General features: G+C 52.0%; 1 protein-coding gene across 3 annotated transcripts in view; it reads right to left on the bottom strand.

The window, feature by feature from the left end:
• CTIF (cap binding complex dependent translation initiation factor) overlaps nucleotides 1-14,893 on the bottom strand; it is a 248,131-nt gene that overhangs the window by 197,015 nt on the left and 36,223 nt on the right. The window contains exon 1 of one of the 3 annotated variants that reach the window (XM_045187688.3): nucleotides 3,898-4,311. The exons of the other annotated variants lie outside the window; for them this stretch is intronic. The gene's annotated coding sequence lies outside the window, so the exon portion shown is untranslated. Of the gene's footprint in view, nucleotides 1-3,897; nucleotides 4,312-14,893 lie in introns of those variants that run through there. 3 annotated transcript variants of the gene reach the window in all.

Below are 14,893 nucleotides of genomic sequence, written 5' to 3'. Positions count from 1 at the left end.
GTCTACACAAGATGGATGGACAGCCCTGGGCTACCTGCAGGAGGCCTATGGAGCCTGCCGTCAGGGGTCTCTGTGCCCTCACTTAGGAGCTCCCTGCCCAGGGCTAGTCTGGGGCGGCTGCAGCAAGGACTCCCAGATGCAGCCAGATGCCTGGCAGAGAGAGCCCGCCTGGTGGCAGACCCTGGATGGCTCTGCATCACAGTCCACAGTCCTCGTGTTCTCTAGTCCCATTATTCCTGTGGCTAATTTCACCCGTTAGAGTGTGGTAGCAACAGATAACCTCTCTAAGCACACACAGCAGGAGCGGTCTACAGCCAGGTATAAGCACAGGGAGCAAGCCGAGTGGTGACCTGGCAGATAATGAGCTGACAAACTCCCCACAGCCCTCGACACACTCTGCTGAGACACAGGAAAGAACAGACGGGAAGGCACAAAGGGGCCTTCCCCTGGAGAAAGGCCCTTGCGAGTCACTGAGGCAAGTGTTGGTGATGACAGAGAGGAACCAGGGCCCTGGCACGCTGGTCACGGGAGTGAAAAAGTGGTGTGGCCGCTTTGGAAAACAGTCCAGTAGCTCCTCAAATGATTCAACATAGAGTTGACCTAAGACCCAACAATTCTATTCCTAGGGGCATACATATACCCAAGAGAAATGAAAATATATGTCCACACAAAAACTTGTATATCAATTTCTTAGTAGCATCATTAATAATAGTTAAAACATGGAAACAACCCAAATGTCCATAAAATGTGGTGGGTATATCCATGCTGTGAAACATTATTTGGCCACAGAAAGGGACGAAGCGCTGATACACGCTAAACCACGAATGGACTTTAAGACCATTATGACTCCATTATATGAATCCACTAATACGAAATGCCCAGAAATGAACACTTATAGAAACAGAAAATAGATTGGTGGTTGCTTAGGGCTGGGACAGGGGAAGGGGTAGGTGGGTGGGGTGGTAGTGGCAATAGTAAAGGGTGTGAGCTTTCTTTCTGAGGTGACGAAGATGTTCTAAAATTGGCTGTGGATGCCCACGTCTGTGATTGTACCGAGAACCATTTCCCAGCACACTTAACTAGGCGAACTGTGTGGCATGTGAATTCCATCTCAATCCAGTTGTTTAACAAACTAGTGCATCTGCACACGCTGCCTCCAGGATGCTGGCCTTGGGTCAGAACCTCTGCATGATTATCTTGGAGAACTCCCAGAGAGTAACATACTGGCAGTGAGAATCATCTGAAGCTGTAAGCGAATCAACAAAAAGCCTGAAAAACTAAGTCTATTTCCCACTGAATCTGGGAGAAAAGTCTGCAACTTCCCTAGAAGGGATTCTGCTGCCTCACCAAAGATGGGGATGCATCTCCTGGAGCAGCTCCATCCACCCATCCATCTACACACCCACCCATCTATCCATATATCCATCCATCCATCATCCACCCATCCATTCGTCCACCATCCACCCGCTCATTCATTCATACATTCATCCACCCATTCATTTAAAAAAAGTACCTACTCAAGCTTGGTGTTAGGTGCTAGGGATGCAACAGGTAGGGCAGAATAGTAACCAGACAATCGGTATCATGAGTCAAGTGCTGTGGGTCTCGGAGGAACAGCACCAACACGTGAGAGGAATGTGATGGGGTTATTTTGATTAGCTTGCCCTAATTGACAGAAAAACACAACTATAACAATCATATGTGAAAACCAGGAGAAACCTCAGAAAGCAAAGCCATCAACTGTAAGATCCACCATTATTTTATGAGCCACAAAGAAAAAAATGCTGCCAATTAAACTGTGACATAATGCCTTTATGTCTTGCATGCAGACAATGGCCATGTCAGCCTCCCGTGGCCTTGAGTTCCTTTCATCTCTTCTGAGGAATGTGGGGATTTCTCCTGCCTTTGGAGGGGGCATTGCTTAGCATGCATGAGACTGGCAATTTGTGGTGTTTTCCAAGTTTGAGATTGCAATTTCCCCCCATCAATGGATATTTGCTTTCCTAATACCAAATCAATGCTCTGCTACTGTTTCCATGCCCTTCTGCATGCATAGTAACTCTGGCTGCCAATAATAAAGCATGGTGAGATCTTTTCGAAGACCTCAGAATGACAGTCAGGCTGAACATGCGCATTACCAGCAATGCACCGAACTCAACTGAGGTCACGGTGGCCTGAGCAGCAGGCCCACGTTCACGCCTGCCCCGGCAATGACAGCTACGTCACGCCTGCCATGTGGCCGGTGACCAGCAATTGTAAGATGCACCCTGGCTTCAGGCATATTAACATGTAAAAAATAAACTGGGAAATGGGCAATCCAACCCCTCATATTACATATAAGGGACGTAAGCATGGAGCCGAGACACGACATGCTCCCCCACGCCCCCCTCACACACAACAGCCAGGATAAAACCCCTGTAGCTGAGATCTGTGCTGGTGCCTCTTCAGCTCCCTCGGGCTACCTCCAGGAGACCGCCATCTCTCAGCTTGTCTTACATTTTCTTACTTAGACAAAAAACAACAAAAATAAAAAACCCAGTATTTTAGAGCATGCCTGCCGGTACGATTGACCTATCGGTACAAGCAGTCAGTCTTAGTCCGGCCAGCCTCGTGAACATGGACAATGAGAAATGTCGTCCCAATACCACTTGGAACCATTCGTTGAGAGCTGCTGGGGGACTGCATTTCCAATCCCCACAGGCTGGTCCCCAGGCTGCCACTCAGCAATATTGTGCCATCTTTATAAATGAGGCCGGCCAGGTGTTTTCTCAGAGTCAGGCAGTCTCTCTGGGAGTGAGGCCCCTGGAGAGACACCACCCACAGCACCTCCCCTATGAGCCTGGAAACGCCCTTGTGGGCCTGGTGTTAAAAATCGTTAGATCTGCTGCAGGCAGACAGTGTCCAGAGTGCAGGAGGCTGCTAAATCGATTCTCAACATCCAACACAGCGCTTGCACCCTGGCAGCATGTCAGTCTTCCCGGGTGTCGGATCAAGGTCGGGAGAACACATTTTTCTTTAGTGAGCCTGGGATTACAGAGCTGGCCCTGTGAAGTTAACCCAGGTGAACAGAGTTGGGTCTTCTTCACTTCAACAAAAACTTTAAACATTTTCCTACGGCCGGGAGGAGCATGGGCCTACAGCCTTTGCAGTGAGGGTGGATCCAGTTCCACTGAGCTGAGACGCACTTCCAGGAATGCAAGGCCAAGCCAAGCGCCAAACCAGAAACCTGCCTGCCTCACGGGCACGGGCACGAGCACGGCAGCCGTGGAAGCACCCTCCCTGCACAGCTGCAGCAAGGGGGGTGCATCTCGGGGGGAGCGTCTCAGATTCCAGCAGAGTCCCGCCTCACGGGCTACAGGCCGGTGTGAGCGGTAACTAAAGGGACAAGCCACACCAGGACAGATGGAACTGGAGGCCACCCAGGGCTGGTCAGGGATAGTGCGGGGGAAAGGTAATGACAAATTTGTCTATCTCACCCAGCACTATCCAAGGGAGAAAAAAAGGTCCATCCTTCCAGTCTGGTGGGTAGTGACAGGCCAAAGAACAGAGACGGGGACATTGAACTTTCGGAGTGCCAAAGGAATGTCCCTTCAGTGTTCCCCTGGCTCTGCCCTTCACTCGGAGCACAGCAAACACAGGCCACTTCCTCAGCGCCTGACAGGCCCTGGGCTAGACTCTGGGTAGCCGGTGAGTGAGAGGAGCCTCTGCCCTGAGTCAGCACCGAGTCACCGAGGGGACAAACACAGCCTTTGGAGTCTACTCTTCACTATAAACAACAAATACCCTAAAACACCTCTCCCAGGTGGAATTAGGACTACTTTTTCTATATTGTCCTCTTTTTTCCTTCCAAAATGAGTTTGTAGCATTATTATATAAGCAAGAAAAAAAAAAACAAACCTTAAGAGGAAAGAATAGGCTGGCTGTGGGGTCTCTCCTGCTTGCTGATCGCCTGGTTAGAAGGCTAGCTCTGAGGGGCCTTTGTCGTCCCGGCCTCGGGTGACTGGTCACACGGATGGCACGGCACATTGCAAGGCACTGCCACACCCCAGGCCCGCAGGGCTGTCTGCTCACACCTCTCCTGCAGGGACTCTGTTGTTTCGCAAGCCCTTTCTGCATCCGTGAGCTGACTGGCTGAGAGGTAATTTTCTGCTTTGGCAATGTACCAGGGCCCCCGCTGGGTGGGCAGCATCCTGTCCACTGGTCACCGGTCACCGCTTAATCTGGAATCTGCTAAACTCTGTAAGGACAGAGGTGGGATCTGAGAGCACCCCTGCCGTTGCCCCCCGATTTCTGGGGAAAAAGGCTGGGGGTTGCAAGTGGGCCCTGAGGAAGGTAATTCCCATAAAGTAGTTTAACTCAGGCTGGTCATGTCAGCACATTCAGTAAATGTCACTGTGGTTATGGGCACTCTCATCCTCTTTCTTGCTCTGGGTGTTGCTGTAGAATTCCCGCCCCCACTCCCCAGCCCACCCCCGCCCTTTGCCACAATGCTAAGCAAGGAGCCTGCCTGTCCATCAGCACTGCAACGCCAGCTTACCATTTCACATACCTCCCAGAGGTGGGTTCTCCTGCTGGCAAATACCAAAGGAAATAATGTTCCCAAGTGCTGATCCTAAACTTTTCAATGCACAGAGATGGTGCCTGCCCTGAGCTTAGTCCCAGTTCCCCCGAGCAAGCCCTGCTGGCCTGGTATTCTTCTGTAATTCTGTGTATGGGGCTCAAGGGCACAGGCTTCAGGCACGTCTGAACTTCCTTGGATGGTGTCACCTTCGCCCCAGCCCTGAGAGGTGCCTGCCACACCTTCCCTCCTTGCTAATGACTTCCTCACACCTAGGCCTCTGAAATCTTACATATGAATGAACGAAGGTTCACAGGCTAAGTTGTGTGGTTTTGGTTGTTCTCCTGTAACATATAAGTCAATCAAAATTTAAGCCAATCAAGGGGGATGCCTGTGATATTCCTCAGGTCTCCACACGGGAGAACTCTAGAACCCTGGTAAGATCCCAGAACGTCCCCTTACTCCCCAGCACCCTCAGCTGGGGATTCCCTGCCTACCTCGTCCACTGGCCCAGTGTTTCAGGGCCTGAAGCTTGATGCACGCCCACTGGAGGTCTAAGGAACCCAGGAGCCAGAGAATGGACTGCAAAAGTTGGAGAAGCAATAAAATAGATGGTGCTAGAGGTCCCATTGTGAGCCCTGCTTGAGGTACGGGTTGGCCTCTCGCCTAGGACACTGGGTCTCCTGCCCTGAAACAGCCGGAGGCTGGAGAAGAGAGAACATCCCAGAGAGGCCCTCCCTTAGACCAGGGGCGGGACCTGCCTGCCAGCACATGGGCTGCTTTCTTCCCTGGGCTGCTTCCTTCCTCGTTCCAGCCTGGACCACTCCTATCCACCCTTCAAGACCCAGCCTGCCTGCCTCTTCTTCTCACGACTGGTTTTCTGGTGAGTTCTCTGTTGGATGGTCATTTGTCCACCACATGTCTGTTTCCCAGTCAAGTCTTTTTCTTCCTCCTTTCCTGCTGCCTCATGCAGAAAAATCAGCAAAGGGATGCTCAATGAATGAGGGAGGGAGCAAATGAAATGGGCCAGTCAGCATTATACTTCTTCATTCAATGTTTTACCCTTCCATGCCTGACCCTTATTCTACCCATACAGTTCCCCCAGGAGACCAGGACATGGGAGAAGGGCCACTCGATGCAGTGAGACCCAGAAACCCGGCTTCACCACTGCAGGTTGTGCAGCCATGAGAGTGGCAGGCACTTCTAGCTGAATCTGTAATATCTAGTTTCTCCTTCTTCCTTACTAAAAACCCTTATAACATTGGGGGAGACAATGTACCCAGATAAAAACTATTTCCCAGCCTCCTTTACAGAAAGTACTGGCCAATGAGATACATAAGGGAGATACTGAGTAGGAAACACTATAAATGGACTGACTGGGTCAACACACGCCCTTTGCTCTTCCCACTTTCTCCTTTTTGCCTGGAATGTGGATGCGATGCCTGGCGCTCCAGCAGCCCTTTTAGACTGTGAGGCAACTCTGAGGATAGTAGACACTCATTCAGGATGGCAAAGCAGAAAAACAGAAGGATCCTGGGCCTCTGATGATGACAGAGCCCCTACACCAGCCCTGGGATGCCTGCCTCTATATTTCTTTCACATGGGAGAAAAATAAATTGTGTTGTTTAAACCACTCTCATGTGGGTTTCCTATTAGATGCTGCTATGGTAAGTAGTTCCTTAAGATGGCCCTCAATGACCCCTGCTTTCTACTATCCACGCCCTTGTTTAATCACCTTCCTTGAGTGTAGGTTGGACCTGGTGACTTGCTTCTAACAATTAGAATATGGCAAAAGTGATAGGATGTCACTTCTGCGATCAGGTTACAAAAGAGTGTGACTTGTCTTGCAGACTCTCTATTGCCTTCTTGGCTTGCATGCTTTCATGAAGCAAACTGTCATGTTGAAGAGGCCACATGGCAAGGAGCTATGGGTGGCTGCTGGCCCACAGTCAGTGAGGAGTTGAGCCTCAGCCCAACAGCACGTAGGAACTGAGCCCCATCAACGACCACAGGCCTGAGCTGGGAAGCAGATGCTGCCACAACCAGGCACAGCCTCAGCCACCACCCTGACTGTAGCCTCAGGAGGTCCCCTGAAAGTGGAGGACCTGGCTAGGCTGAACCTGGACTCCTGACAAGCACGACATGTAAGAAACTGACTGTGTTGTTTAGGGATAACTTGTTATGCAGCAACAGATAGTTAGCACAGCCACTGATCCTAATCCTAACTGAGCAAGACTCTCCCCTCCTTTGGTTTCAGTCCCCTTGTCAGGAAAATGAAAGGGTTGGACTGGATGGTCTCAAAGGTGCCTGCCAACTGTAAAATCCTAGAATCCTGTGACTTACCCAAGTCCCTGCCACAAGAGACCATGGCTCTTGACCTCGATCACTGGAATGGCCAAACTCACAGGCTCTTTCACTCATGACTGCTTAGTGCTAATTCTTTTGCTCACTGGGACTTGATGTGTCAAGACCAGGAAGAGAGGCAGGGCCCAGGGGACTCTCCCTGTGCCTGGCACTCAGGGCCCTGCACCTCTGAGGCAGGACTCTCCTCTTAGCAGACTTTAGGCTCAGGGCGCAGCAAACCCTGGCAGCAATGCTTGCTGTTCACCAGGACTCCATTATTGACCGGGGTCTGCTGATGAGACGTGGAGGTGGTTGGGCCAACACACAGCCAAGGTTAGCTGACCACAGACAGCAAATGGCTTAACGAAGCCAGGGTTTTCCAGCTGTTTCTCTGCTCATGCCATCTGCCCTGGGTTGAATTATGTCCCCCACAAAGTTCATACATTGAAGTCCTCACCCCATGCCTCAGAATGTGATATTATTTAGAACTAAGGTCATTGCAGATGTAATTAATTAAGATGAGGTCATGCTGAAATAGGACGAGCCCCTAATGCAATATGACTGGGCTCATTCTAGAAGGGAAATTTGCCCACAGGCACAGGGAGAACACCATGTGAAGATAAAGGCAGAGACTGGGGTAACGCATTGACAAGCCAAGAAGTGCCAAAGATGGCCCGCAAACCACCAAAGCTAGGGGGCAGCATGGAACAGACTCTCCCTCACAGCATCAGAAGGAACCAACCCTGCCGACACCTTGACTGTGGACTTGTAGCCTCCAGAACTGGGAGAGAGAATAAATTTCTGTTGTTTGAGCCACTCGGTTTGTGGCACTTTGTTCCAGCAGCCCCAGCAAACGAACACACCTGCACCCACGCTGTGAGCAGCATGCAAATGTGCACATGTGGCCCGGCCATAGACTTTGTGCACCACAAAACAGACCCCAACTAGAATTTAAAAGATAGAATATATATACACACACATAGGAGTTCTGACATTATCTTTGGGTGGGGGGCTTGTGCACCCCCCTTTGGAGACCACTAGTTTCAGGTGGCAAAGCTGGCACTGACCCAATTTCCCTTCTCTGGAGTCCATGGCGCTTGCAAGTGGACCCCGCAATCCCGATCTCACTCCTCAGCTCTCTAACGGTTTTGCTGCTGAATTGATCCCTGGGCAAGGACCGTGCTCTGGCAGGGTGCGGGTGTGCGTGGGGGGTGGTCCTGCATTCCGGGGACCACTGGACTCAAATGTGCTCTCCTCGGGACCTGCTGTAGCCTGAGGAAGCCCTCAGGAGCATGTGGCCCTCATTCCTCGGATAATTCTCGTCTTCATCCATCAGAAACAAACTCTGTGGGAAGTATGGAGGGCGCCACCTGCAAGACAGGGTCGGGGGATGCCTGTCTTTTGTGGGTGGGGGATTTCTGGCCTCCTGCCCTTTGCTAGCAAGGTCTCATGGTGCACATGGTGCTTCCAGGGGACGAGGAAAGGGGCAGGGGGGCGTGGAGGGAGGGAGGAAGGGGTGCAGAGTGGCAGCCAGAGAATGTATGCGCTCATTCCGGAAATCCCATCTGACTTTGTTCAGCTGCCGGGCTTCCGCGTGCAGCTGCCATACATGCCAGCCCCACAAACAGCGGGGGACCGCGGCCTCTGCTGGCCCCTACCCAGCAGCTAGGTCGGCTGACAGACCCCAAAGACTGTGGTGAGGAATGCAGGCCTCATGTCCCCAACAGCTGTGGGACCTTGAGCCAACAGGACTGGCTATATCACTTGCAGGGCCTGGTGCAAACTGAAAATGCAGGGTCTCTTGTTCAAAATAAGAATTTAAAAACAGCAACAGCCAAGCATTCACCACGCATTCACCCTTCTGAGCACCTGCAAGGGGGGCACACCCATGAAGCTGGCCCATGACCAAGGCATCTCCCCGGCCCACGCACAGGAAGAGGGTAGCCCCGCCTGAAGCCACGTTGATCCGGGGCACGGCCCAGCTGCCAAATAAACTCTCTCCCTCTCCACTGCCATTTCAGGAGCAGGCTGGTGGCTATCCCAGGAAGCACCTGTGATGCTGGAGAGGTAAATATATTCACCTCTGTGGCCTACGTCATCTAGTCAATAGGAGAGTCCCCTAAGTAATTTTTCAGGAGCTTCTGTCATATGCTGTATAACTGAATGCCAGACACGTGCAGAAAGAGAAGGATCGGAATGAGTTTCTGCAGCCACCTGGCCTGGCCCCAGCCCCACGTGAGGCAAAGGCACGTCCACACATTGGCTTGTGCCCTTCGTCAGTCACCTGCGTACTTAGCCCCCTTGTCTACACGTAGAACCATACCTTTTCTTTCCTCTTTACTTGTTTTGATCTCCCAGGGTTGTTAAAAACATAAACATCAGGTCTGAAATACAGAAGAACCCTAAACATGTATTATTAATACCAAAAGGATAACAATAATGATGATCATCATTAAGAGAATTTTGCTTTGATTCAGCTGAGTCCTGTACATTTGCCCTTTGCTGCAAAGTCTTCTGGGAAGAATCTGCAGGACCTGCAGGCCCTGCTCTCCAGGTGAGCACCTATTGGAGGGGTTTCCTGTGCGTTTCTGCCAAGTGCACATGGACCTGAGGGGGTCCCCTCGGGGAGTCCCCTCTGGGAGTCTCCTCCCAGACCCTGAGGGGTGCCACGCTTTGGCTGGACACACATTGCCATGGTCTTCCTGGCCACTGAGGATTCCGGGGGTCAGGGGGACAGGAGAAAACTTTCCAGGCTCATTTAAAAATGTGCTGGCTCAACTGGAGGCAGGAAATAGGCTCTGGGCACAGGGAACTTGGCCAGCCTGGCTGGACTCCACCTGCCTCTGGGACCCCCAGCTCCTGGTTGCCCACCATCCCTAGCTCTCTGGCAGCAGCCAGGCCCTCTGGAATGAGAACAGGCCTCCTAAGTTTTGCAGTGACTCCCTTTGTTCTTTCCCTGGGGCCGCGGAGCCAAATGTGGCCTGTGCAACGGCAGGCCTGGCTTCTGCTCGGCTGATCAGAGTGATTAGTACCAGCCACTCCCTGCTAATTGCTGTCCTCAGCAGTGCCAGGCCCTCCGGTCCACTCCTCCCGGAGCCCTCTGCTGGCACACAGCCTCTGACTGTTAACAGTGACAAAAGTGGCACGTCACGGGAATGGCAGCGTCTGGGGCTCTGAGACAGCCTCACGCCAGTTATTAATCCATTTGCTGCGCTTGAGCAGTTGAGACCCGTGGCTGCTCTGCTGAGTGAAGGCCAGGAATCCGCTCCTCGCCCTGTTCGGGGGAACGCCAGGGAGAGCTATTTCAAAACCAGCCCTGGGAAGTAAGGTGCCTCACAGGGGCAGGCTTTATGATTACTTACTCACAGGTGTTTAGGTGAACTGAGGCAAGGCAGAGAACCACAGACAGTGCCGGGCGTTTCAGTGGAAAGAACGCAGCCCCAGGAGCCCAAAGGACCAGTGACGGGGTGGGGGCGGGGAGGCGCATTTCCTGCCCTACCACCAGTTTTGATTCTGCCGAGTGGGGCCCACAGCACTGCCCTGCTCGTCTCCACAAGCAGGGCCGCCAGGAGGACTCCTGGAGGCAACAAGAATCATGGGAAGCATATGAGTGGCTGCTGGGAGCTGAGCCTTTAAATACACTCTCTTCCCTAGTCTGTAAGATGAATCCTATCTTAGAGACGAGGAAACTGAGGCCCAGAAAGGTCCAGACACAGCGGCCACACGGCACATAAGGGCCCGTGGACACGGGGTCATGGGTTCTCCCATTATGGTGCTAGGCTCTTCTGGTTGCTGAAACTATCCCTTCCCATGTGTCCTGCTCAGAGGTTCCGGCCTGTGTCTGGAGCAGCTGACACACCCCTGAGGGTGGTCCACCCATGGCCTGCTGGGACCCATGAAGTGGCTTGGAGGGAGGACCCTGGAATTAGTGAGGCCATTGGACTGGCTCCTGAGCAGGTCTGGCCTTTAGAACATGGGATGAGGGGCCAGTCTGTGGACAAGGGAGACAGGACAGGAACCAGACAGGAGCTGAGAGTGTGAGTGTGAGAAGACAGAGCAGGACCCAGAGCTGCCTCCTTTCCTGAGGTCCACCTGTTTCTATCCACATGCCCCTTACAGCATGCTCCGGAATGCGGTGTCTGTCTGACTCCAAGTCTCACTCTGTGACTATGTCCAGTTCCCCTGGGAGAGGACTGACATTCATACTACAGTGCAAATGACTAACACAGCAGATTTCAATGGGGTGGGGGCTGGTAAGGAGTGGCAGTGGCCAATGGGGATTGGAGAGTGGCACGGAGAGGGAGGCAAGAAGACACCTGAAATGGACGTCTGTCTTTTCTGACCCGGGGTGCCACCAGGGGTGTTGGCCATCCTCTTCCCAGTCTCTGGTAAAGTTGGTTCTTGGAGGGACCCCTAGCCTGATGATGGCATGGCCTCCTGGGCACAGGGAAAGGCTAAGTATCTGGAGGCCAGAAACCCAAATCTACTGGTTCTGCCATTAACTAACTAACTCTGTGACTTTGGGCACGTCTCCTCTCCAGGCCAGCCCAGGCTCATCTGGATAGAAAAGAAGCATTGGCGTCTTTCACCTCGGGGGCCCTTTGTGATTCTAACCCTTCGGATGGTGAGATATCGGTTCACTTTCCTTGCGGTTGCTTTTCCTGGGGCCTCCTGGTCAATGTCTAGGCAGGAAAAGGGGCCAGTTGGCTCCGGACAGGCCCAGCACAGATGGACCGTGCTTTGTCCCAGCTGCGCTGCACAGCAGGCCACGGTTGCCCTGGCTCAGGGCTGGTGCTCTGCCCTTCCTGGCACCCACCGCAGCCGCAGAGCAGCAGCTCAGACTGGATTCCAGACTAAATATGGAGCCCCAGCCCCAGGCTTCTCCCCACCTGCAGGCCCAGTGCCCAAACCTCTGTGGCGTTGGAGGATTATGCTGCCCGCCCTCCAGCCCACCGAAATGCTGACTCTGAAACTCTGCCCATGGGCAAAGGCCAGACAAAGGTCAGGAGGGCCCGAGTCACAGTGAACTTCCAGAGTGAGTAAAACAGCAGCAGCAGCAGAAGGCACTGGCCTGTGATGGAACATGGGAGCAAGCCTGGCAGTTTAAATAACAGAGATGGTGTCAAGCAGGTAAGCCCAGAGCTGTATAACTTAATTTTCCAGATGGGATGATGGCAAAAAGTTAAAAAAAAAAAAAAAAAAACCTCTCAAAAAAAACAAAAGCAAAAGCAAAACCAAAACCAAAAAACAACCTCTCAGTGTTTCTCCCTGCCCTTAGGTTGAAATATGGTCACATTGTAAAAGAAGGCCCTTCTGACTTTGTCCCTCCACCCTCACACACAGACACACACACTCACACACAGAAATCATCACTAGCAATCCGTCTATAAAAACTACGGGTCCGACCAGCAGAGCACTGAGTGTCCAACCTAAATACCAGGCAGAATCCTCCCCGAGGGTGATCCTGTGTGAACCATGTCCCACGTCCCCTCTGTAGCACCACAGAACTGGTGACACCTGCCACACTGTTGTGGGTTGAACAGTGTCTCCCAGAAAGATACACTGGAGTCCATACTCCTGGCACCTGTGAATGTGACCTTATGTCAAAGTAGGGTCTTCACAGATGTGATTAAGTTGAGGTCGCACTGGGATAGGATGGGCCCTAAAGCCAATGACTAGTGTACTTGTTTAAAAATAAAAAATAGCCCTGGTTGGTGTGGCTCAATGGATTGAGTGCTGGCCTGAGAACCAAAGGGTTGCTGGTTCGATTCCCAGTCAGGGCACATGCCTGGGTTGCGGGCCAGGTCCCCAGTAGGGGGTGTGTGAGAGGCAACCACACATTGATGTTCCTCTCCTTCTCTTTCTCCCTCCCTTCCCCTGTCTCAAAGAATAAATAAAATTTAAAAATAAAAAATAAATAGAAATAAACGAAAATAAAAAAGGAAATTCAGACACAGCGATGCACACAGGGAGGAGACCACGGAGGACAAAGGCAGAGACTGGAGTGCTGTATCTCCCAGCCATACACTAGAAGACCAGAAGAGCTAAGGAAGGGTCTTGCCCTAGAAACTTTGGAAGGATCGTGGCCCTGCTGACACCTTGATTTCAGACTTCTAACCTCCAAAAGTGCGACATAATAAATTTCTGTTGTTCTGAGCCATCCAGGTTTTGTGGTGATTTGTTACAGCAGCCATGGAAAGCTAATACACACCACCTGTGAGAGGGTCCACCACAAACCCCCAGCTGCATGACCCTGAATACACCCCTCCCCTGGACCTTCATTTTCTTTTTTTGTAAAATTTAAGAGGTTGGAGCAGGTAACTCCTTCCAGATCTGACATATAACTCCAGGTTCTCTGACTGACTAAGCCTCCGGAGGATGGTGGGAGGAGATAAACACAGCGAAGGATGGGGACCAGCACAGGGAGGTCTGCCCCGCCCACACGGTGCTGACGGTGCAGAAACATCCGGGGAAAGGCCACCTTTGATACAAAGTAGGTTAAGTTCACCCTCGCAAGCTTGCATCCTACCCCACTCGGGATGAGAGTATTGTAAAAAAAGCAAAGAATCATGGGGAGATTCACTCACAGGACTGAAGTTTTTCTTGTTTAGATTTGCACCAAAATATCAAGGAAGGCTGGAGGCAGAAGGCTCGCAGTGAAGAGAACTGTAAAAGGCCAGACCATAGGAGATGTGGGCTTGCACCAAGGTGGAGACAGGGGCCAAAGAAGACAAGGAGGTGCAGGGAGAGCTGTGCAGGGAGAGCTGTGCAGGCAGCAGGAGGCCACTGTCAGTGAGGGCGTTGTGGGAGGGGCAGGAGGGCGAGGGACTCGGGTGGGTACAGCACAGGTTCGGCCTGCGGGACTAGTCAGGTGATGAAAAGGTGAACCTCAGCAGTGGGTGTGGAAAGGGATCAGGAGCTGGCTCAGGGTGTGCCTGAGGTCAAGGCCTCCAGGAGGCTGCTGGGTGGGAACTGGACTGGGATCCAAGACCAGGCCTGGTGTGGAGAATAGACGTGACAGTCAGTGACACTCAGTGACACTCACATGATGGCCAGGGCCACCAGAGGGGGTGGGAGGGCCCAGGAGGAGAGCAAGTGGAGAAGAGCTGTGATGAGGACCCTGGGAAACCCCCACCTTTGACAGGCCACAGCGAACAGGACCTGTGGGAACATGTGGGGAGCAAGACAGGTGTGGGGGAACGAAGGCAGTGTGCATAGAAGCCAAGGCAGCTAGAGCTGGAGGTAAGGTTGGGGGGTCTTTTGTGGGAACCGCCACCATCAGCACAGAAGCAGAATGGTCGTGGAGCTGGCACAGAAGAAGGTCCCCCTACATCCAGGCTCATGTCACTGCTCCCCAAAGCAGTGAGGTCTTTGAAGCATCCTGAGCTCACCAAGGAGATGCATAAATGGTACCAAGGATGGAAAGAAGGAAAGGATGGAATGGCCCAAGATTTAACCACAGAGCCCCATTGTCAAATGTACCCATGCCTTCCATCGGTGACTTCACAGACACTGAGGACACCCCCTCAGGGAAACACAGATGAGGAGATTGGGCTTCGGAAGTACTCCCTTTTGTGGACACAATTAGAGAACATAATGAAGTCAGGTAGCAATTTGGTGAAATGCAAATACACACGTACCAGACTCGGAAATGCTTTATTTTTATATAACCCAGATGCTAAAGAAAAACTAAAGTGACACTGTCTTAAATGTATCATATGTTCTGTGGAAACAAAAAAGAAAATATGGCCAGAACTGGACTCATAGACAGTTGGAGATGAGAACGACCTGGAAGTCTATTGAGTGGCAGGCTCTTACTTTACCGCTGAGAAAAGTCCCTGAAAAGTTAGCTGGCTAGCCTAACATCGCATCATTAATTAACAACAAAGGCAGGACTGGAGCTGTGCCTCTCCCTCCCCTCAGGCCTGTTCCTGCTGCACAAGCTGATTCCAGGCTTATCTAATTCAGATTCCATTCAAAACCCAGTGGTGC

The sequence above is a fragment of the Desmodus rotundus genome, chromosome 10 (genome assembly GCF_022682495.2).
Source record: "Desmodus rotundus isolate HL8 chromosome 10, HLdesRot8A.1, whole genome shotgun sequence".
NCBI lineage: Eukaryota > Metazoa > Chordata > Mammalia > Chiroptera > Phyllostomidae > Desmodus > Desmodus rotundus.
The sequence above is the reverse complement of the archived record's forward strand: the minus strand, read 5'-3'. Positions and strand labels throughout refer to the sequence as shown.